General features: G+C 38.6%; 1 non-coding gene across 1 annotated transcript; it reads right to left on the bottom strand.

The window, feature by feature from the left end:
- Positions 1–17,221: 17,221 nt before the first annotated feature.
- On the bottom strand, positions 17,222–17,328 carry LOC144454591 (U6 spliceosomal RNA). Its single transcript, XR_013483112.1, has one exon. It is a non-coding gene; the product is annotated as a U6 spliceosomal RNA (small nuclear RNA).
- Positions 17,329–24,615: the final 7,287 nt, after the last annotated feature.

Genomic DNA, 24,615 nt, shown 5'->3' with positions numbered 1-24,615 from the left:
AGGATAAAAAGGATCTTGAAACAGCTAGGCAATGTAGTATTGGAATCAGGCAGACTTGAGTTCAAATTCTGCCCTGGACATTTACTAGCTGTGTGACCCTAGTGAGGTCATTTAACCTCTCTTAGCTTCATCTGTAAAATGGAGATAAGATTAGGACCAACCTCACAGGGCTGATGTGAGGATCAAATGAGACAACATATGTGATGAACTTTGCAAACCTCAAAGCACTACCTAAACATTATTATTATTTTTCTTTTTAAATTCATATTTCATTTTTCCTTAATGATAACTATTACTATTACCTATAATTTTATTGGCACAGGAATACTCTTTTTTAATGCAGATGTCAGGTGTCTATAACTTATAGTTGTAGACCCGATCAGCATCCCTTGCTCAATGAGCTGTGATTCTCTATCACTTTCTCAATCAAATATAAAGTTCTCTTTTTGGCATCATGGCCTCCAAAGCTACGCCCCTTCTTATCTTTCTAGCCTACTTCTTCTTCTCGTCTTCCTCCTCCTCCTCCTCATTCTTCTTCTTCATCCTCCTCCTCTTTTTCTTTTACATACCATTCATCTACTCTGGATATATCTTGTATGTACTTAGTTTTTTATATGTTGTCTCCCCCATTAGAATGTGAATCCTTTAAGAAAAATATTGGGGGTTTTATTTATTTTTTGCCTTTCTTTGTCTCCCCAGCCTTATCACAGGACTTTACACATAGTAAGCCTTAATAAATACTTGTTGATGTCCTTATTAGAAAGTTGCCCAAGCCTTAGAGAAATTGGCGTACCATCTTCACTTATTTACTATTAGAGGTAGATGTAAATTTTGTTTATTAACAAATACTTATTGTTGATTAACAAATTGTTTATTAAATTTCTCGAGTTGCTTGAGATCTGCCCAGATGACCCCCAGTCACCTGCAATATGATTTACCCAAACCTAGACTTTAGATTTTTTTTTCTTTATTCGGTCCAGTTGCTTTATCTATTACAAATAGGTAGCCCTGATAACATGTAAGCAGATATTTTCTTCCAGTTTGTATGGGGGGAAACCACTTTGCTCTTTTAAAAAAGTGTTTTATTTTTCCCAATTATATGTAAAAACAAATTTTGACATTCATTTTTTAAAATTTTGAGTTCCAAATTATTTCCCTTCCTCCCTCCCTTCGCCCCTCCTTGGGATAATAAGCAATTTGATAGGGGTTTGACATGATCAATCATGTAAAATATGTTTCTATATTAGTCATGTTTTGAAAGAAAACACAGATAAAAAAACTCATGAAAAAATAAAGTAAAAAATAGTATGCTTTGATCTTCATTCATACTCCATCAGTTCTTTCTTTGGAGGTGGATGGCATTTTTCATTATAAGTCCTTTGGGATTGTCTTAGATCATTGTGTTGCTGGGAATAGCTAAGTCATTCACAGTTGATCATCATACAGTATTGCTGTTACTGTTTACAGTGTTCTCCTGGTTCTGCTCACTTCACTTTGCATCAGTTCATATAAGTCTTTCTTTCCAGGTTTTTCTGAAAGCATCCTGCTTATCATTTCTTATAGCAGAGTAGTATTCCATTACAATCATATACCACAACTTATTCAGCCATTCCCCAATTGATGGGCATTCCCTCGATTTCCAATTCTTTGCTATCACAAAAACGGCTGCTATCACTATTTTTATACAAATAGGTCTTAGAGAAACCACTTTGTAAAACATTTTTAAGAAAAATTTTTATTATGAAAAATAAACATTTATTTTATCTTCATTATAAGTGTTAGTATTTGAAAATATTAGCTAAGTCTGGGTACCTAAAAGTCAGAAATTGTTATATACAATACAAACACATTATCATTTAGTGATAAGCACTGACTTTAATAAAAACACAAAAGAATTAGCAGATAATTAGAACTGACAAATTGTCCAAAGGATCCAAACTAATTAATGTCTTTGCAAGCTTTCTTCCTTGCAGGAGAATCTTGCTCAAATTTGTAAGCTCCGGAAAGCTAGAACCTGCTCTTCATAGAATGGATACTTTAAAAATGCCTATTGAATTTGTTCATATATAGCATACACTTGTGCATACCTCAAGCCAACTTAAATAAAATTAGACTTCTCAAAGTATGTTATATATGTCACCTGACAGCCAATGTATCTGTATCTGGATTGTTTATATTTTGAATTTTTTAGGTTTTTATTGATTTTGATGTGCAATAGTGGACATCTGCTTGCTTTATAAAACTAGCCACCCTTACAAAATAACAAAGAAAACAATATGTGACAAGATATCCCTTTAATTGAGATAATTTCTTTTTATTATTTCAAGATGGAACTTTTTAAAACACAGCTGACAATTTAATCACCAGATTTTAGAGTTCTGAAGGAACCTTAGAGAATATCCAGTCCAACCCTCTCATTTAAAAAATATTTTTTCAATGAACAAAAATCTATTTTCTTTCCTTCCTATCTTCCCTCACCTTTGTTAAAAAACGACTTTGTAACAAACATGCATAGTCAAGCAAAAGTAATTCCCACATCGGTCATTTCCAAAAGTATATATCTTATTCTGCATGCTTCATTATCACTCCTCTAGAATAGTGGTTGTACATTATGCTGATAAGAGTTCTTATTTTTGAAGGTTTTTTGCCTTTACAAAGTTGTTATTGTATAAAGTTTTCCAAAACTGACCCTTTTGTTATTTTTTACATCACAATAATATTCTATTACATTCAATAGCCATAATTTGCTCAGCTATTCTTCAATTGAAGGGCACTCCATCGGTTTCTAGTTCTTTGCCATCACAAAAAAAGAGATTTTCTGTTTCTCTATCTACATCTCTCTCCTCTCTCTCTCTCTCTCTCTCTCTCCTCTCTCTCTCTCCCTCTCTCTCTCTCTCTCTCTCCCTCCCTCCCTCTCTCTCTCTCTCTCTCTCTCTCTCTCTCTCCTTCTCTCTCTCTCTCTCCCTCCCTCCCTCCCTCTCTCTCTCTCTCTCTCTCTCTCTCTCTCTCTCTCTCTCTCTCTCTCTCTCTCTCTCTTTCTCCATAATATGTACACATGTATATGCACACATATATATGCATACATATATGTATATGTGTATATACACATATGTATTATGTGGGCAGCTAGGTGACAGAGTAGATAGAGTGCTAGCCCTGAAGTCAGGAAGACTCATCTTCTTGAGTTCAAATGTGGCCTCAGACACTTACTAGCTGTGTGACTCTAGGCAAGTCATTTAACCCTATGTACCTCAGTTTCCTCAAGTGTAAAATGAGATAGAGAAGAAAATGGCAAACCACTCTAATATCTTTGCTAAGAAAACCCCAAATGAGGTCACAGAGAATCAGATATGATAACAAAAACAATCCAAAAAACCCAACAAAAATGTATTCTATACATGTATGTATATGTATCTATATGTGTATATTTGTACATATAGGTCTTTCCCCTCTTTCTTTGATCTCTTTGAGGTATAGGCATAGTAGTGATATTGTTAAGTCAAATGGTATGCTCAGTTTAGTTGCTTTTGGGGCAGAGTTCCAAATTGCTTCCCAAAACAGGTGGACTAATTTATAGCTCCATCGACAATGCATGAATGTGCCTTTCCTTCCCCCCACATCCTCTTCAACATTTGTCCATTTTCCATTTTTGTCATCTTTGCCAATCTGATGGGTATGAGGTGGAATTTCAGAGTTGCCTTAATCTGCATTTCTCTAATCATTCGCGATTTGGAACATCTTTTCATATGGCTATTGGTAACTTGGATTTCTTCCTGAAGAAACTACCTATTCAAATATGCTTTGACCATTTGTCAGTTGTAACCTTCTCATTTTACAGATGAAGCAGCTAGGGTACCAGAGATGTAAAGCAATATGCCTAAATCTTCATAGCTAGTAAAGGATTTAAGTCTAGGTCCTTTGACTCCACATACAGTGCTCTTGAGGGGAATACTTCAGTGACAGAGGGAGACTCCTATTTTATACCATCACAATGAGGTTCATTTATCAGCAAACAAAACTTAATTGCCCTGGCACTTGTTTTCTGGTCTGTACCCTTTGAAACCAAAGAGAATGTGACAGGGGGAAGAAAATGTGAGATGAAAGAACAGGGCAGACAACTTCTGCTGACTTCAGCACAGCCTAATAGACCTAAGAGATTAGAACCATGAGTCCTACTTGTGATTCTGTGGCAGACTTGAAATATGACTTTGAACAAATTCTTTAACCTTTCATTAAAAAACAAACAGCACCGCAGCAAACACCAATAGAAAATTTCCAAAGGAACATGGCAGTAAGGTTTGCATCCCTATTCATAGGGTTGTTATATGTATTAATTAATTAATTGCTACATAGCATAGCTGGACATTATTATTATTATCAGCATATGTCATGTGATTAAAACCTCAACCTTTTGAAAAGTTAGGGGACCATGTTTCAGATGTCTTGTGTTTGCTTTCTCTTAGCCCAGTCTCTGCCACAAGGGCCCGAAGGTTGTGCCAAGAGCACATTCTGCAACGAACGTTTACATGCTTGATGTAGTACATGGCAGTTGCTAAGGCAGAAAGCCAAAGGTAATGAGCACTGTGAGAATTATGTACGAATCTTCTTTGCAGTACTTTCTGACTGTAATTGAACTATCCCCTACCGATCCTTCAGGTGCTAGGAGCATGATTTTCTGCAGGCTTTCAGGGAACATCCCCCAAGAACCAGACACTTTCTTGGTGTTATAATCCTTATATCAAGTAAAGGCAAATAGGTGGCTCATGACTATTTTTAATAAGTTTCAACAGAAAAGAAAATCCCTAGTCAAGTGATTTTTCAGGTTAGTGAAACTGATCTCCATACCTGTGTACTGCTGAAGTAAAACAGACCTATTATGTATGTTACCATGTGTAGCAGAGAAATGGATGTGATATTTTTATGTCCATTTCTTATCTTTTCTTTTCACAAGAAGAAGGGAAGGGTGTCACACATTTAGTGCCATTTTAAAGAAAAAGGAACATGGCAATGTTTTAGCCCAAGAGAGGCAACATGATGTGGGTAGAGAGAGGACCAGCTTCTTTCTATTCTAGGAGTCAGGAATACTCACAGTTGATTGAAATCCTGTCTTTGATATACATTGACTCTGTGTCTATGGACAAGGGCCAGGTAGGTGGTGCAATGGATAGAGTGCTGGGCCTGTAGTCAGGAAGACCCACCTTCCTGGGTTCAAATCTGGCCTCAAACACTGGCTGTGTGACCCTGGGCAAATCACTTAACCTTGTTTGCCTCAATTCCGCATCTGTAAAATGAGCAGGAGAGTAATGGCAAACCATTGCAGTATCTTTGCGAAGACAACCTCAGATAGGATCACAAAGAGTTGGACGTGACTGAACAACAACCATGGGCAGGTCATTTAGCTTCTCAGTGATCTCAGGCAACTTTCTATGACTATAAATTGCAAATACGTTGTTATTCCTCAGAATCATCTGCTTTGATGGAGAAGCTATGTATTCTGGGGGATTTGTACTGGGGGTACATTAGTGCAAAGAGTTTCCATACTAGGAGTTCCTTACATGGGTGGAATCACAAGACTGAGGGAAGATTATCCCTAGCAACATTATTCACACTAGTAGCCGAAGAAGATATTTTCCCTAGTGGAGCAAGTACAAGACAGTGTATAGTTCACTAGTACACCTTCGGCATATTTGTTAACCCACTGAAATTCATCTGGCCAGCAGAAAGGATCAGTGTATACATCTCTTCCTCCGTCTCCACTTGTCTCAGTCATCACGAAATTACTCAGCCATCTCTGTGACACAAACTGGTGGTGTCTATTCCAATTATCATTTGACTGTTATCCATAGTTCTGTGAAGCTATCCCTTTAATATTCATAGTCTTGGCACAGAAGCCAAGGGCAGGAGACTGAGATAGTTTTCTGGAGTGTTGCTGAAGGAGGTGAGTGAGATAGTGAGAGGAGGTCACCATGGCCACTATTTGGAATATGCCTGCATTTTGGACTCAGATATGTAGCTAGCGAGTCCAACTAGTTGTCTGCCATCCCCCCCCCCCACAACAAAATAACACTCACATTGTCTTTCTCTTTTTAAGAAATCTTATTAGTATTTACATTTGGGTGCAGGGTTCCTTGAGCAATGTTACATATTTTGAATTTCTCTCTTTTTCTTTTTCTCACTTCCTCTCCTTACTTTCCCTTTAAAAAAGGATTTTCAGTCAGAGCTGGTGGCATGTGGCTGTAATACCCTGCTGCTGGGAAAGATGAGGGTCAGTGGGTCACTTGAGCTTAAGAGTTCTGAGCTAAGGAAGGGCTAGAAACAGGTGGGTGTCTGTGCTGTTTGGCACCAATATGGTAAGTCCTCAAGTTGTTCAGAGCCACTGGCCAAGGTCAGAAATGGACCAGGTCAAAGTGTTTGTGTTGATCAGGTTCATGAGTGGCCACTGCACTTTAGCCTGGATGAGAGAGGGAAGCCTTGTCTCAGTTAAAAAACAAAACAAAACTATTTTAGCCTTGAACACCTTCTCTTCTTGGGCCAAAGCAAAATACAGAGTCCCCTTTCTTCCTTTTCCATAATGGTCAAGAGTTCATTTCTCAAGGGGCAGCTAGGTGGCTCAGTGGATAGAGCACCAACCCTGAAGTCAGGAGGACCTGAGTTCAAATCTGACCTCAGACCAAACACTTGATACTTACTAGCTATGTGACCCTGGGTGAGTCACTTAACCCCAATTACCTAAAAGAAAAAAAAAAAGAAAAGAGTTCATTTCTCAGCCTATTTTCTTCATCCCAATCAGTCCTATTAAAAGTATGATTGATTAAAAAGAAAAACCTAAAATATAATGGATTTGACAAATTGAGATGTTTCCCCCACTTAAAACATATTTTTGCTCAACTGTTTTCTCTAGTTGCATATGATTTTCAAAAGAGTGGCTAGTAAATAGAGCACTGGGCCTGGAGCCAGGAAAACCTGAGTACAGATTCGGCCTCAGATGCTTACTAGCTGAGAGGCTCTGGGCAAGTCATTTCACCTCCATCAGCCTCACCTTCCTCATCCATAAAAAATGAAGATAATAATAGCACTTACCTTCCAGGTTTTCTGTGAGAGCAAATGAGATAATAATTGTAAAGTGTTTACCTTAGTGCCCGGCACATAGTAAGTGCTATATAAATGCTAGCTATTATTATTATTACCATGATCATGCAAAAGCATTATATAGATTCTCAGATATATTCATTCACTAGTCAGTTTTCAGAGTCAGTTCCCCAAATCATCATGCTCTTTTTATAGAAAGAGCTTTAATTTACACTATGCATGAGGGGGAAAAGCAGGAAATCTTTTATTACCAGTTTCAGATCTGATGAAAGAAAAGTAAAGCTATCTGCTTCTGCATTGATAAGTGAACTGACAGAATGATTTAATCTGCCTTTTTGCCTTAGTTATTATGATTCCTCACATTGAAGAAATTTAAGAGGACAACTGCTTTCTGATTAGATGGCCCTTTGTTTCAGTCTGTTTCACCTGAATCTCTGCTTCATGCTCCAGGGGGCAGCTGCCTGAGTGCACAGAAGAGAAAACCCTTCCTTCGACCCACTCCTGAATTCTCCCTAGAAAGTGCCATCAGGGCAGCTTTTCTATGTGGCTTTAAAAGTGGATCAGGAAAGTGGCCACAGGGGAAGTGTAACAGTGGTATGTGTGACCAGGAGCATACCCAGTTACACGGGCTGCCAACTCTGCCTTCTCCCCATCCATGCTTATGCTTCCATCTGGGGCTACATGGCTAGATTTGCACTCAGGCATGGAAGAAGGCGACACATCCTCTCACCTTGCTGTGTAAACCTTCTGAGGGTGTCCTTCTTTCTGTCTGTGACAGCCTACTCTGGTATGAATAATTGAATAAGTATTTTTTAGTCAAGTTATCAATAATGCTCTTGTAAAAACATTTAGTGAATAGTAAAAAAATCAAAATAAAAGTATTTTATTGCCTTAGCACTTTAAGTATTGGTACAAAAGGGTGAATAGATCATAGATTTAGAAATGGAAGGGACCTCAGGTCATGTAATCGACCCCCCTCATTCTACATAAAACAATTAGCTCAGGGGTCCCCAATTGTTTGGTTCATATGGACCCAGTCCAATTCTGGTGGTAGCCCTAAATATCAATATCTCTTTTGGTTCATTATCCCTCTATCCAGAATATACTCTAACAAATGTCCAAATATATCTTGAGTATAGGCTTTCATAAATGTGGTTAGCAGCTACGTGGCGCAGTGGATAGAGTTCCAGATGTGCAGTCAGGAAGACTCACCTTCCTGAGTTCAAATCTGGCCTCAGACACTTACTAGCTGTGTGACTGTGGGCAAGTCACTTAACCCAGTTTGCTTTAGTTCCTCATCTCTAAAATGAGGTGGAGAAGGAGATGGCAAACCACTCCAGTATCTCTGCCAAGAAAACCCCAAATGGGTTCATGAGAGTCAGACATAATTGAAAAATGACTGAACAACAAAAAAGTCCCTAGCTCCTATACATTCAAGGCAAAAAATATGTATCAGGTAGAACGCAGTTTTCATTTCACCTCACAGAAAATGCAGAGATTAAAAGAACTCATAGGAGCCCATGAACAAGTACAGGAAACACGTAAGGAACGTGAAATAGCTTATCAACAATTGATGTAATTCTCCTCTCTCTCTCTCTGGGAAGTTCCAATTCCCATTCTCTCCATCTCAGGGTCCTAGAATCTCAACATCTAACTGTAGTTTGGATTATACTTGGAAGAGATATGCCTGCAGGGCAACACCATGACATTTTATTGACTACCCAGCTTTCCCATAAGGTATAACAGGCTTATGGTACACCCTGTGGTTTGGACTCCTTCAAAAGGCAAATACTTTTCAGCTACTAGACAAGCGACCCCCACTTTCTGTGAGATTTAAACTGTCCCCCAAACTCAAAGAGTGAGGTGTGAGAGGAGCCAAGTACATACAAGTCTTCTGTTCCCGTATATCATGGTTTTGGTCCTTTACTGATTCTCTAGCTATGGCTCCAAGAAGCTGTAGCACGCACAGTGGCCATGCCCCACTGTCTCAGCAGATGGACTAAACCAGGTTGAGGGTAACCAACAGGCCTCAAGCCTGTTATTGAATTAGGGGGTGTCTATACCAAGCACGTGAAGGTTTCCCTGGCAGGATAGGTGGATGAGAAAAAATTGTTCCAATGGCCATGAAGGTGGCTGAAGCAGGTGCTGTGGTCAGACATCAAAGACGCCAAGGTCATCCAGTGCATCCCAGGCCATCACCAGCCATCCTGACTTTTGTCCTGCCACTGGACTTTGATGACTCTGGAAGAGAGAGTGAAGCCAATAAGTTTGGGCAACTCTGCTTCACTTAAATCTAATTCACTCGAGAGTCAAGGCATCACCCGTGATGTCACTGGTCCTCTCCAAAAATGAAGGACAAAGAACAATGACGACAGCAACAACAACAAAAAATTGTGAGAGGTCACATAGATATTCTTCTCTGAGAGTCATGATGGTCAGGAACTCCACTTCTCTCTCTAGCAGGCCAGGTCTTAGAATACTAACATGAACTAGGAAATTCTATGGTTAAAAGGCTCTGGCATCATACTACCACACTATTTAGGAGATTTACACTCCTTTAAATAGGAGGCAAGGGTTCAAGAACGACATTATTCCTGAACTCCCCTATTAGGCTTCATGAATGAGTTAAGGCTAGATCAGTTGTGCGGCAGCTACATGCATCTGCAGGAACTCTTGATACTTCACTGCTTCTTTTTCTTGGACTGGCTAAGTTCACTCTCAGGAGTCCTCACCTTAGGTGATGTAGGCCCTATGTGTTTCTGCTCCAAGGCAGCCATTAACAACAGTTCTTGGGGAGAGGGACTGTTCACATGCCCATGTCCACTATTAGCTCTACTACTCTCACAGAAATTAAAAGACAAGGTACGAAGTAATCCCCCCTTCCCAAAGCTGAGAAAGTCTGTTGTCACACTTGTATGGGCCAGCCAAAGGGATGCCTACTATCATAAAAATCTGTCCTCTTAAGAGTCCCAGCCAATCAAATCATCTTAGAAGTAGACCCAGTCATTGAAACAATGAGAAGTCGTGATTTATTCTCTTAATAAGGTGCAAGTTGGTGCACTCTTAATTTATAGGAGTAGAAATTGGGATGATTAAGATTCCAAAGTTTCACCAGGTAAATTCATTAAATTGATGAATTTCCTCATCAATATCCTTAGATATAGATGAGGAAAGTCACACTTGGAGATATTAAATCATTTGCCCAAGAGCATACAGTCAATAAATATTAAAGATTAAGTAAGACAATATTTGTAAAGCACTTGGTACAGCTCCTGGCACACAGTAGGCATTTAATAAATGCTTATTTCCTTTCTTTCTCTTCCCTATCAGAGTAAAGATTCAAACCCAAGTTCTCTGACTGCAAATCCAGGTCTCCTTCCATTAGACTGTGCTATATCAAAACAGTATATATTGCCTCTTGATATCAAGACTGTACTCATCTATCATGACTTTCATAATTTTACCTGTCTCTAGAGATGAGAAGCAATTTCATTTTCTTTAGATTTGTATCCCATTTTAAAATGGAACCTTCCTGAAAAAAATTATGGGGTTATCAGACAAAAAGAATCAGACAAAAAATAGTAAGAGAATGGTAGAACCAGAAATAAAACTCCAAATCCTGTTTCATATATAGCTTCTGGCAAAATCTTGTAGATTTAAGTTTTTAAAAAATGCCTCTTTGTCCCCAACCCCGAGAGAACTCTCCTTATAACACATAAGTAAACATCAAGACTTTAACTGCTTTTTGTTTTTTATTTTTGTTTTTGTTTTTTGGCTAGGCAATGGGGTTAAGTGACTTGCCCAGGGTCACACAGCTAGTAAGTGTTATGTGTCTGAGGCCAGATTTGAACTTAGGTCCTCCTGAATCCAGGGTGGCTCTATCCACTGTGCCACCTAGCTGCCCCCAAGACCTTGACTGTTTAAAAACAGATTTCTCATCAACTATAGGTCACCACCTCTTTGCCTTTAGTTGAGAGCTATAATTCAACATCTGGTCCTCTGAAGTCTAAGTTGAATTGTATTATTTTTTCCTTAAATTTTCATAAATGTTATTATTATAATTGTGCTGATACACAGAGACTACTCCAAATCTGCCTTTTCATAGTATATTACATGAAGCAAAGTAGACTCTACACCTAAATATACATTTAGTGAGCTCTAAATACATGTATATTTTCCTTTTTTTTTTGTGAGGCAGTCAGGGTTAAGTGACTTGCCCAGGGTCACACTGCTAGTAAGTGTCAAGTGTCTGAGAGTGGATTTGAGCTCAGGTCCTCCTGACTCTAAGGCCAGAGCTCTATTTACTGCACCACCTAGCTGCCCCTGCATTTACGTTTTCCAAAGGAATTCTTACATCCCCATTAAAAATTCTCCTGGAAATCGCTTTAGGTCTTCTTGAGTACACAAAATGCAAGATTTAATGTCACAGTCAGCCTAAGGGATATGATGAATTTTAATTTGCTAAGTAGAAGGTGAGGTGCTGTAAATTCTAAGGTTTACTTTGTTAAGGGATTCATTGTGTTTGTCAGTGGTCCTAGTCAATGTCGGCTGATTATTATGATATTTTTTTGGAGAGATCTGGAAGAACTCTTGGCACATGTTACGCCTTGGAAATGAAAATAATGCATTTTATCTCAATATCACGGTTGAACTTAACAGTTGAGAATCACTCTAATAAATTCAACAGACATTATTATATACTGACTACTATAGGGGTATGTAAAAAAAAATGTAATGCATGTTTCCAGCCCTCAAGGAGTTCAAAATCTAGTTGGATAGATAAGACATTGACATATGAACAGTTAACTCCACAAGACTTTCACAGGAAGAGAAAACATAATTTTAAAGAAGATATAGCTTGAAAAATAGCACAAGGTCAAGCATTAAGATAAATACCATGAGTTCACAGGAACAGGCTAGAGCGGCCAGGGGAGAATATGGAGGAAGTGGAACTTGAGTTGGAGCTTGAAGAATAGGTCCTAATCAATCTGAATTTTTAACATTTCAATATAATGGTTCTGTGATTTCATCAGTATGAAAATTGATGCACTCCAGTGATGCAGAAAGCAACCCACCTATGCCTGTCCTTCCTATAAGATTCTTGCCTGTATTCCCATAAATCTTCTGTGGGCATCATGACATGGGACTCATCAGTAAGGATCCTTTCTCTAGATCTCTTGATGTTGTGAGAACACTGGAGGGGCACATAGATTATCTCTTACCTTTGCTATGTGACCTGCCCATCTTTTGTTCTGGACATACAATTCTATGGTAACATCCTTTATATTACTTCTCCATAATTCCTTATTTCTGATGTATTGCAGCCTGCTTGTGCACACTGCCAGCCTTTCCATTGTTTTTGGGTGTTTCTTCAGTTCTCCAGAGACTATGATATTCCATGACTTGTAGCAACACAAAATTATTGGAAGAATATTTGAGAAAAAATGGTCTTTTGTTTTAGGGGGAAGTTTGGGGTCATTGGTAGAGCTTTACAATTTCCCAAAGGCAATCCAACCTGCTGTCTTCCTCCTGTTCAATTCTGGATGCAGTTCAACTTCCATTTGCAATGTCTGTCCAAGTTATATGCATTGATGGATAAGCTTTGTTTTTAATATTACAGTATTTACAATGGCATGGTCTACATAGCCCAGGATAGGAAGATAGAAACATAAGTTAAAATGGACTTGGAGAGAAGATCAAATACATTGCCAAGCCTATTTTGGATTAAATCTCAGTCTCTTTGCCAAAGTTTATATTAATAAAAAAAAAGATCAAAAGAAATGAAAAAATGTTAATGGAAAATATCCCATATGAGAAAACACACTTTGCCTCTTTCTTTGGCTTATGGTGATAACAGAGAAGTGACTTTTAAATGTTTTCCTTCTTTCATATTACTGCTATCTAAAGTAAAATTTACATATATCTTCCCCCTCGCTTCTGCACACTAAGCTCCTAGATTGAAAACAACAAGACTCAGGTTAAAGACAGAAAGGGAATTTTGAGATAATCTCACCTTGGTCTCATGTTTTAGAGATGAGGAGACATGGGCATCATGGACCCGTGGGGTTAGAATGGATCCTTAAAGATCATCTCGTCTAGCTCCCTCATTTTACAGCTAGGGAGCGTCTGGAGGACCTTGCTATCCATACGGTATCCCCTTTCAACCTAGACTATGCCCTGGATTTCTACATGAAAAGTGATGAATACATTTCCTTGCTGTATGCCTCCCCTGATGTTTATTATCAGCAGGTCACTGAACAGGTTTATTTCTATTGTTACATCTTCCAAGGAATCCTGAATAATCTTGATTTATAATTGGAGACAGCTTCCTGTAAAAGGGCCAATAAGGTGGCATTTTGTTCTATGAAACCAACAAGCGATAATCAACAAGCAATAAGCAAAATTGCATTTTATATTCTCTGTGTCTTTAAGTTAATTGTGAGATAGTAAATGTGGTACACTGTAGAATATCACTTCTGAAAGCCTGCTTGTTTCCTATTAATACCTTCACCAAGCATGTCCTTGATTTGTATATAAATATCACAAAGATTGAGTATAGTTGGAAGAACAGTTATATAGGTTGTTAGTTATTAATGTTTTCTTGATTACCTTTCTTTGGTTTTAACAAGGTCTGAGATTTTTTTCATATCTTTGGTAACTACCCTCTTTCAGATACATCATGTATTGCTCCCTCCATGTCCTTAGAATTGTATTACTTCCAGCATGCATTTCCTCCATAGGTACTTGGTGAAAGTTGTCCACTTTCTCTGTCTTTGTTCTCATTAATGACATTTCTATCTCCTCTATAAGCACCTAACGGACTTGTGTCCAAGTGTGGTGGTTCTACTATTGTTGATGCAGAAAAAAAGTTTGTTAAAATGGATTTTTTTCTTTTTTCTGTTATCATGTGTTATGTTATCATATATTTTTCTTTCCTCTGTACTCCTTCCATTTTTATCCTTTAACACCTTTGAAATAACTTTGCTTAGATGAATATTTTGCTCTTTCTTTAAAGTAGTTCTATCATTTAAACTGGTTTCTTTAAACTAGTTTTATCGTCCACTGTTTCTTTGTGCTTTGTAAGGTATTGCTACTTATAATTGTCCATCAACTTTCTTCAAAAGATTTTATAGATGAATTTATAATTCTAGCCTAGTGCTGCTTTTGGCAACCATCTCTGTCCATCTGTCAAGTAAGTTAGATGTTGGCTAAGTAAGGTGATTTCTAGGCCCTTTTGGGCTTCTTGTAGTAATTAATTTACATTGGTTTAACTTCTGAATGAAATTATTATAGTCAGTGTTGATATAATTTCTGTTGTCCATTTCTCATTTCATAATTTTTAATAACTTATTTAAGTAATTCAGAATTAAATGTTTTTAATCATATATCTTATCTTTTTTCTAATTTGTCTTGTTTATTATACATTCTGATCTTGTCTCTGATGAGTTGATGGTATGATTGCTCAGACAGCTTACTCAAAGATAACTTCTATATCCATAATAAATCTTTTTATTGATAAAATTTGGTCAATTTCATATTTTTATGATGTTATTTGGTGCTTGCCATATCTAGTGTCTACAAGTCCTCCCCCTTTTTTGGGAAGAAAGTGGTCATGATACAGAGGCATGAGATTTCCATATTATCTACAAGTCTTTGACCTCTGTAATTTCTTCTCCCTATTGTCACCTTTTCCCACTTTTTTTTTTTTGGTGGTTGGTGTTTGGTCTGAGGCCAGATTTGAAATCAGGTCCTCCTGACTTCAGGGTCGGTGCTCTATCCACTGCGCCACCTAGCTGCCCTACCTTTTTCTACTTTTGCATCAAAATCACCAAGTATTATTGTATATATTGAGTTAATTTGGAGAGTCTGTTCAAGTTCCTCATGTCATTTCTCTACCCCTTTATCCTCAATAACCAATGTTGACACATAAGCTACAGTTATTTTTGTGGTGGTCTCTTTTCAGATGCGTATAATTAGCACAGCAATATGTAATGAACAAATGTCTCATGGGCAAAGCATAGACTATCTGGTAAAAACAAAGAAACAAAAAATAGTATCCATCAGCTTAGCAAAGCTTTTTAGAGTACCTTTCACTCCTTCCTAATTCTAACCATTTGGGCTCTAGAGTTCGTGTTCTTCTGGAAGGCTACCTGAAAAGCTACGTGAAAAGCCTTGATCTCTTAAACATAAAGAGGCCCCTGACTTTTCCATTCAGGCTTTATTGAGGACTCATAATACTAATATGCAGTTGGGTTAGATGTGGTTTTACCCAATATGCATGCTTACAAACTGTCATCTACTTATGTGTTTATGTTTCTGATATGTGATTTACATATTGCAATAATGCTTTTTATATACAGTAGTTACCTTTCTTCCAGCACTCACATCTTATTTATCTGTGAATTGCCTGTAGGACAATACACAGATTCCTTGGCTTGGCATTTAAAACCCTTCACAACAGGCCTTTCAAGATTTGTTTGCATATCACTTACCTTCACACACTCTGTGTTCCAGTCAGACTGGTCTACTTGCTGATCCCCGGACTTGGTATTTTAGCAATCAATTCCGTGCCTTTCTTTGCACAGGCTGGCTATCCCCCATCTCTGGACTGTGCTCCCTTTTCTCTCCCACCTCTTAGAATTCTTATCTCCCTTCTAGCTCAGTCCATGTTTCTCTGCCTGTACGAGGCCCTTTCTGCTACTCCTAGTTAGTACTTTCTCTTTCCTTAATTTATTGTGTATATATTTACTTCTCTTCATGTTGTAGCCCTCTGGTAGAATGTAAACTCCTTCACAGCAGGGGCCATTTTTCATTTTGTCTTTGCATCTCCAGTGCCTTGAACATGGTAGGTACTTAAGAAGTACTTTACGGATTGGATGGTTGTAAATATTCATAACGTATATAGTAGATAGATTTTTATGTTTCCTATATTTTGGTACTGGGGGTACTTAGTTACAAAATGCATTATGTTATTATCTGTTTAATGTGAGTTTTGCCTCCACAATGGGACTATAAGTTTCTTGAGGTCAGGGACTATATCTTATACATCTTTTATATCCACCATGATGACTCAGTGCTAGTATATATTGGGTAACTGCCATTTGTTTTTTGAGGCATTCAGGGATTAAGTGACTTGTCTATTGTCACACAGCTAGTAAGTATCTGAGGCTGGATTTGAACTCAAGTCCTCCTGACTCCAGGACAGATGCTCTTTCCACTGCACCACCTAGCTGCCTGCTATTGGGTAACTGCTAAAGCTACAGCTAGGACAGACCTCAAGGAAAACCTGGTTCAATCCATCAGTTTTTAAGTGAGAAAATTGAAGTACAAACAAATAATTTGTCTGAGGCCACAAAGCTAGATAGTAATAAAGCTAGACCTTGAACCCAGGTCTTTTAGATTCCTAGCTCAGGATTCTTTCCTGTGCATCACTGTCTTCCTTGTTGGATAAATTCATCTGGGGAATATGGGTACGACATCATCAAAGAAACATATGTTTGGTCAGTTTAGTCAATCAACCGTCAATTCAGTGGGAAAATGCAATTTAACCCTGTTATTTGACAGCCATTCCTATCAGATTCAGTGAAAATAGTCAGTTCTGAAGTCCTGTGCGAATATAGTCTAGGCAATGTTATGGTGGCTAGGGTAGGACAGTGATAGAGGTCTGGGCCTGGAGTCAGTAAGACCTGAGTTCAAATCCAGCTTCAAACACTTACTAGATGTGTGATCTTGGATAAGTCACTTTAACCTCTATTTGCCTCAATTTCTGCAATTGTAAAATGAGGATTATAATAACAGCACCTAACTCTCAGGGTTGTTGTGAAGATCAAATGAGATGATGTTTCTAAAATAATACTTTAGAAGAGTTTCTGGCACATAGTAGGCTCTATATAAATGCTTATCCCCTTTGTTTATGTGCCAGAGGCTGTGTTCATTCCACTCCTTCGTGGCAATGAGACCCTTCCCATTTGAAATCCATAATCCCATGATCCTCCAGTTAGTCACTTTACTTTAAAATTTTTTTAAAAAAATTTGCTTTTTTAAAACATTTTTTAAAATTTTGAGTCTCAAATTCTCTCTCTCTTACTTACTCCTCCCTCCCTCACTGAGAAGGCAAGCAACATGATATCAAATAAATATGGAATGCTTCACAAATTTGCATGTCATCCTTATGCAGGGGCCATGCTAATCTTCTCAGTATTGTTCCACTGTTAGTATACATGCTGCCAAAGTGGGCATGCCATCCAGTCACTTTAATATCTCCTTGCTCAGAACTGTTATCCTTGCCAGTCACTTTGGCATTTAATCATACAATGTCATATGTTCTTACCAGTGTTATGTATTTTCTATCTTCTTAATGAGGTTGTAAACTCCCTGAAGTCGTGGCCCATTCTTTATATTTCTCCCTTATGCTTCAGAGTCGGTCAGTCAGTCAGTCAGTCAATAAACATTTATTAAGAGTCTGCTATGTGACAGTCACTGTAAAAAGCTCTGGGGATACAGAGGAAGTCAAAAGACAGTCTCTGCTCTTGAGGAGCTCACAATCTAAGGGAGGGAGTCTATATACAAACAGTTATGTACAGAAAAGCTATAGACAGGATAAATTGGCTAGAGGGAAGTCACTAGAATATGGAGAGATTGGAACAGGCTTCCTAAAGGACCTAACGCAGAACTGGGCACATGGTGATGACACAATACCTGTTGTGTTAACTTTGAGACCTCAGTATTACAAAAGGGCAATGCTTTCAATGGGGTGAGTATTCCCTCCAGGTGCGGAGAGTTCAGATCTCTGATTCTCGATGACAACCCTAGGTGTCTGGACCCTTGGAGTTAGTGAGGCCCGTAGTTGAACCCTCTTCATCTTGGTAGAATCTGCTAGGTCCAGAAGGAAAATGGACTGAATTACCTTTGGGAAATTGACTATCACACCAAAGCTGCTTCTGGCAACAAATATGAATCTTTTTTTTTCTTTTCTTTGCTTTTAGGTGAGGCAATTGGGGTTAAGTGACTTGCTCAGGGTAGCACAGCTAATAAATGTCAAAGGTCGGATTTGAACTGAGGTCCTCCTGACTGCAAGGCTAGAGCTCTATCCACTGGGCCACCTAATGTCCCGAATCTTTTTCTCTTTAAGCCCCACCATGCTTCTGGGGATGCTGTCTGGATTCCAATGAAGGAGCACCCAAAATGCAAAGGCTAGACTGGGGTCATGGTGACCATGAGCTGGCTAGGAGAAGCAGTACAAAGGGGAGAAGTCATCAGAAAAATATGACATTGGAGGGAAAAAAGAAAAGAAGATGATTCTGTCATAAAGGAAGAGAAAAGGACAAGTGATGGATGGTCTACACGACTCATTGGTAACTAATAGTAATAGCTAAAAGTGATATAGCGCAATCCAAGCACTGTCCTAAACGTCACAGAGATTACTCATTTATCCTCACAACAACCCTGAAAGGTAGGTGGTATTACTATCCCCATTTTGTAGATGAGGAAACTGAGGCAGATGGAGGGTTACCCAGATGATAAGTGTCAGAGGCTAAATTTGAACTCAGGCCTTCCTGACTCCAGGCCTGGCACTCTACCCACTGTGCCACTGAGGTGCCAAGAAATCTAGAGGAATCCTCAGCACATTGTGTGGATCTCTGTGGTGAACTTACAGACAAACACGGAAAAGAGTGACGCAGAATGGATAGACACGGACAGGTTCTCATCTGTGTCTCAATGGAGAAAGTCCTCAAATGGATGAGGCTCTGGATCTATTAGAACTGACAAAGCTTGATTTTTCAGTAGCAAAACCTTGGAAAACTCAGGATCATTTTTCAGATTTTATCTTAGGACTTCAGTGGATGCATTCTTCCCACATATAGTTAAGTGAGGAAAAATGATGGACAGCATAGGAAAGCATTGGGTTGTCCAAGAAGGAAGGCAGGTGCTATGCAAATTCTATGTATCATCGAGCTCTTCTTCTTCTTCTTTTTTTTACATTAAAAATTTTTTTTTTTTACTTTTAGGCAATTGGGGTTAAGTGACTTGCCCAGGGTCACACAGCTAGTGTCAAGTGTTTGGTCTGAGGCCAAATTTGAACTCAGGTCCTCCTGACTTCAGGGCCAGTGCTCTATCCACTGTGCCACCTAGCTGCCCCTCAAGGGAGAAATTTTTATTTTGTAAAATTTTTTTTAATGAAGGAAGAAATTTTTCCTGGTGCTTCCAGATCTGCTCAGGGCAGGGTTGCACTTTACAATGTAAATCACTGTACTCTTTTGTGACTTAATAAGTTTCTCAGACTCTATGGTATAGTGAGATAGATTTCCATAAACTGTACAAGAAAATCACTATAACTGCTTTATCCTCATGCTTGTATAGCTCAGCTGACTTGTCTCACCTAAAACTTGGCTCAGTCCCATCACCAGGTGTATATGTAGCAATTCTTTGTTCTGATCATCATCACAAATACCTTATATTTATGTAGTGTTTTATATATTAACATCTCACTTATCTGGCTTCAACAGGGAATGTGTTATATGTGAGTAAAGTGAGGCCCATCCCCTTTCAGCTCAAAACTTTAAAGAAAATTATTTTCCTTTGTTTTGGATGGAAGATTTCCTCCTCTGATGGTTCATTGTGTCATAGTGGCATCCATAGGCTCTCAGAGGTGGTACTAGGGGAGTGCAAAGTCTGACAGGGTCTATAAAGCTGGAAAGCCTTTGAGCATTGCCCTGTCAACAGATCGTCTGCTGTGTGAGGTCTAGCCAACCTGTGGATGGAGAGACTCGTCAGCACTAGCAGGAGATGAAAGTTTCTGTCCACGATGACCTGGGAAGGAGACAAAAAATTCAAAATGAATTTTCTTCCTCAGTACTCCCTTTGTACTTCTAAAATGGCTATGGAAGAGTGATGAAAAAATAGGCAGAGGGGTTGAGATGCACATTTAAATAGAGACTTTTAGACTATAATTTAAGGTTTTCTACAAAAGGATCATAGTGGACATCAGCGATGATACTACAGGGGGATTCATGATGCTCTCATGATCCTCAGACTTATTTTTTAGTCCTTGTGTCTGCTTTTAATAGTTTTCCTGTCCATTTCTTTGCTGTTAGACTGACAGCCATCACTTATTGTTATTAGCAGGCCTGACTCTAGCTTAGGGGTGGGGACCTGTGGCCCTGAAGCCATGTGTGGCCCTCTAGGTCCTCAAGTGTGGCTGTTTGACTGAATCCACATTTTACAGAACAAAACCCCTTAATAAAAGGATTTGTTCTGTAAAAGTAGATTCGGCCAAAAGAGCACACCCAAGGACCTAGAAGGCCACATGTGGCTCGAGGCACAGGTTCCCCACCCCTGGTCTAGCTGTTCCATAATCTCTACTCACGTGGTGCTTTTAATCTGTTATGAATTGGGAAGCCATTTTAGGCCTCTTAGAAGTGTGTGTGTGTGTGTGTGTGTGTGTGTGTGTGTGTGTATGTATGTAAACAAGGCATGTAGGATCCGAGTGAAACTAAAATGTATGAATTTTGATTGCTGGACTCAGTGCCATCTATTTTGGCTTTCTCCAAGGTCTTTTTTTGCTTAAATGTGGGTTCTGGCTGTGTTCCAGATAATCAAGGTTGTTAGATAAGTAAGGTGTTATTGAACTTTTAAAAGCATTTTACACCTCTTTTGATCATTTATTAAAAAGAAACGATTCTGAAAAAATTTTTTTTGATAAAATATTTAGTACTTAGAACAAGAAAATATTCGAGTAGCCTTGATTTTATTGCCATTAACTCCTTTAAATGAAAATTTGTAGGGAGGTAAAAAGCATTTAGTTATTTTGATCTCTAGTTTTTTCCCTGGTAAAATGTAACTGAATTTGTGATTTTCTCATGAAAGGTCCTGTATTGGCCAAATTTTTGCTATGATTATTATGAGATATTAGCAATAACTGATAATCATATGCAGAAAAATCTGGTTGAAATGTATTGTGTGCAATAAAATTAATTTATGTGTATGTACACACAATTGTTTCCTATTTCTGGTATTTTTTTCATCTTTCATTTTAAAATGCAAGAATTACTTCTTCCATAATAGAATTAAATAGCATGTTTAAAAGTTTCATTAGAATTTTAAAATAAAGATGAGTCTTTAGAATTGATTTCTTGTACTGAAAATATTTTATAATGAAAGGTTGTCAGTTGAGATAGGGTAAAATCTAAGGTATCTTTATAGTCCTATATAGGGCTAGCATTCTCACTGTCATGTCACTGTACTCCATTGTAACCTTGATAGATCACCCCTATAAATATCTCTTGGGGGTGAAAAGTAATTTAATCTGGGGATCTGTATATTGCCTCCTCATGAACATCCTATCAATTGTGCCAGAGCGCTTTCATCATATGCACTGAAGTGAGACTATCAAACCTAGTTCACTTAGGATTGTTAGTTAGACTGGAATCTTTGGTCTCAACTCTGTCATTAAACTTTGCTAAGAGGTTGTTCACTTATGCATGAAAAAAGGCAGTGCTCATGATTTGGTTGCAAAGACCTATCCCCTTCAATGGCTCAAGGAAACTGGAGGTATTCATTCATTCTTGCCTTTAGGTTGACCCAGTAGAATTCAGGAGGAGAGGAGAAAGTAGGGACTCTTACTTCCTACTCACTATTCCCCATGCTCCAACTTACATGTACATGGTCCACTTTGTAATTACCCACATCACCGAAAATATAAAGAACACCAGAGCTGTTATTAAGGTGGGGCAACTAGGGCTTTGCCCTAGGGTGCTGAAATTTATAAGGGTATTGACTATTCTTTCAAATCTTTAGCAGTGTAGAAGTGACTGGACTTAACACCTAGCAAGAATAATTAGTTATAATAGGATGCTGCTAGAGGGCATATTTTACCTTTCAATTGCTGAACCCAGCCTGGCCCACCCTATTCTTCCCAGCAATGACCTCTTAGTGTCCTGGAGTCACCATTGCTGTCTCTTCTCTCAAATGAATTGAGTGTTGTTTAGATTTCTTACCCAGGCACATTTTGTGGTGCAGAAACAAGATGTAACTTATGGTTCTGAAGAAGGCCGTGCTTGCTTGTTCATCCTTCCTTCTTGAAGAGGACCAATGACATCGATGTCTTGACTTGCACATGACTTGGATTTGAGTGAGGCAGAGCTGTGGAAAGTCTCAGTCAATCTCACTCCCTCCTCCAGTCATTGAAGTCCAGTGGCAAGACATAGGTCAAGACATCAGGCGATGACCTGAAATACAGTGGTTGCCCTTGGCCTTGCTAAGTTAAGGTATTTCCCAGGCCTCTAGATTTGTAGTGTCAAAAGGGAACAATGCCTAAATTTCAACACCTGTGAGCATGTGTTCCTCTTAGAACTGACCAGAAAATATACAGTTCAGTAATTTCATATACTTACACATTGAGTGGTCTCTTGTTTCTGCTCTTTTGTCTATGAATTTGTCAACTCTCAGTTGAAATTTAAGGACAGTATTGCTTTTGCCTACAATTCCTAGAAGATTTAGGCTTAACAGATTAAGTAGAAGGCTCAACGTCCTTCTATGAGGTCACCATTGATATGGACAGTTACATAAAGGGCAGGCCAACAATTGGAAAAGAACATGGGACAAAATAAATAACTTCCAATTTTCCGCTGATGTCTTTGTGAAAAGGAATGCAGGATGACAGAGTAGTGCTGGGATTGGAGTCAGGAAGACCTGGGTTTGAATCCTACTTCCAGCTTACTAGCTATGTGACCCTGGGTAAGTAACTTAACATCTATGCACCTCAGGCAACCCCTCAGGACTTTTGTATTAAGTATCAGTGGCTTATGGTTTGCTTCAGTGGAAGGAATTCCCTGAGCAGAATAAATCACAGATCTTTTCGGCATTCTCTCCTTTGACAAACATTTCTCCAGTAGCAACAGGTGGTCTTGTGAAGAGACCCTAGAAATGGAAGTCAGGAGACCTTGGACCTTGGTTTTACTCCTTGCTTTGCCGATTGTTTCCTTCTCTGTAAGATGGGAAGAAAGATACATTTACTGTGCATAACTCCTAGGGCTGCTGTATCAGATGAAATTATGAAAGTGAAAATTTTCATTATGCAGATATAAGGCTTCTTGGGTAATATCAGATATAGTGTTTTTTTTCTTTTCTTTTTTGGAGTTAAGGTGGAGGGCCTGGAAAATGTCCCTAGATGGTGTGTGTGTGTGTGTGTGTGTGTGTGTGTGTGTGTGTGTGTGTGTGTGTGTGTGTGAGATGGGGGTATGGAAGCAAGTAGGAAGGGGATAAAATGTTTTGTTATAGCTCATGCCCTCTACCACTTCCATAATGTATGCTTGCACTTCTTTCTACAAGCTGTTGGCAATCATTCCTATGAAAGATGTAATAAATCGCTCCTTACAACACTGGCAAATATTTGTTTTAAATACAAAATAGCTGTGTTTTCTATAATAAAAGAGAAGCTAATTAATTCAAGCACAAAAATTCTACTTAATCTTCACTGGGAATACTTGGTCAGCTTTAAAATAAAGCATCTGGTTTTATTGGGTAATTGTCATGTAATAAATTTAGCTTCAATATAAATGATAAAATAGTAGTAATAATGATAATACACTAACAATAAGGATCTTGGCAATCTTTTTTTTTTTTTAAATCTTTCACAGCCAGCAGAGGGAGCCCTGGCAATTAAATTGGGCCAACCTTTAAGGCTTCTGACTATTGCTACTCTCTAGGCACTGATAAGAGCATGATAATGTTTGTCTTTTGATAAAGCAAATTGAAAATTGGACACAGATTAGTGGGAAATTAACATCTCTCAACTAGGATAGAGAGTGATATCTGCTTTCTAGGCTATTTGTAATCAGTTAAAATCCATTGGAAAACCTCAGAAAACTTTAGCCTTCTTTCCTCCCTTGTTCCTATGCTTACAATCTCCCTCAGTTCAACCTCGTCTCTTAGATTAGGGTAGATTGTGAGCATCTCAAGGGCAGAGACTGTCTTGCCTTTCTTTGTCTCTCCACAGTGCCCTGCACATAGTAGGCACTTAATAAACACCTATTGATCAACTGACCACCAAAAAGTGACTCTTGAGTACGTTACCAGACAAACTGCATTACTCCTGTATCAGGAGGGTGGGTGCCTTTGTGATCCAGCGAGGCATCCCCAAAATGAACACAGGGAAATGGTACCCAACCAGAATGTTCCTTGGCAAGTTCCAGTGTTCATGGGCTTTGTTTTATTTACCATGTGTCCCACCAGAAAGCAAAGCCTTTCGATAGCTTGCTGGACTAGTTAATGGTACTTGCTATAAGACAGAATTCAAGAGCTTAAGACTCTGCTAAAAGCTCTTTTATAGGCTCTCACTGAGGGGGGAAAAAAGGGAAAATGTTCTTTGAACTTTAAGGAAAAAAGCTCAAGCCTCCCTTCCTCCCAGTGTACATTTAAGCTTGTTTGCTTTCCTTCTTTCTCTGAATTAAATAGAATGGCCGGGAGCAATAATGTTTGTGTTTGTGCTGCACCTGTGCCCCAGGAAATGATTATAAATCAAGACTG

This window comes from Phascolarctos cinereus, unplaced genomic scaffold (assembly GCF_003287225.1).
Source record: "Phascolarctos cinereus isolate Bilbo 61053 unplaced genomic scaffold, phaCin_HiC Scaffold_726;HRSCAF=1367, whole genome shotgun sequence".
Classification (NCBI taxonomy): domain Eukaryota; kingdom Metazoa; phylum Chordata; class Mammalia; order Diprotodontia; family Phascolarctidae; genus Phascolarctos; species Phascolarctos cinereus.
This window is presented reverse-complemented; position numbering and strand designations above follow the sequence as displayed.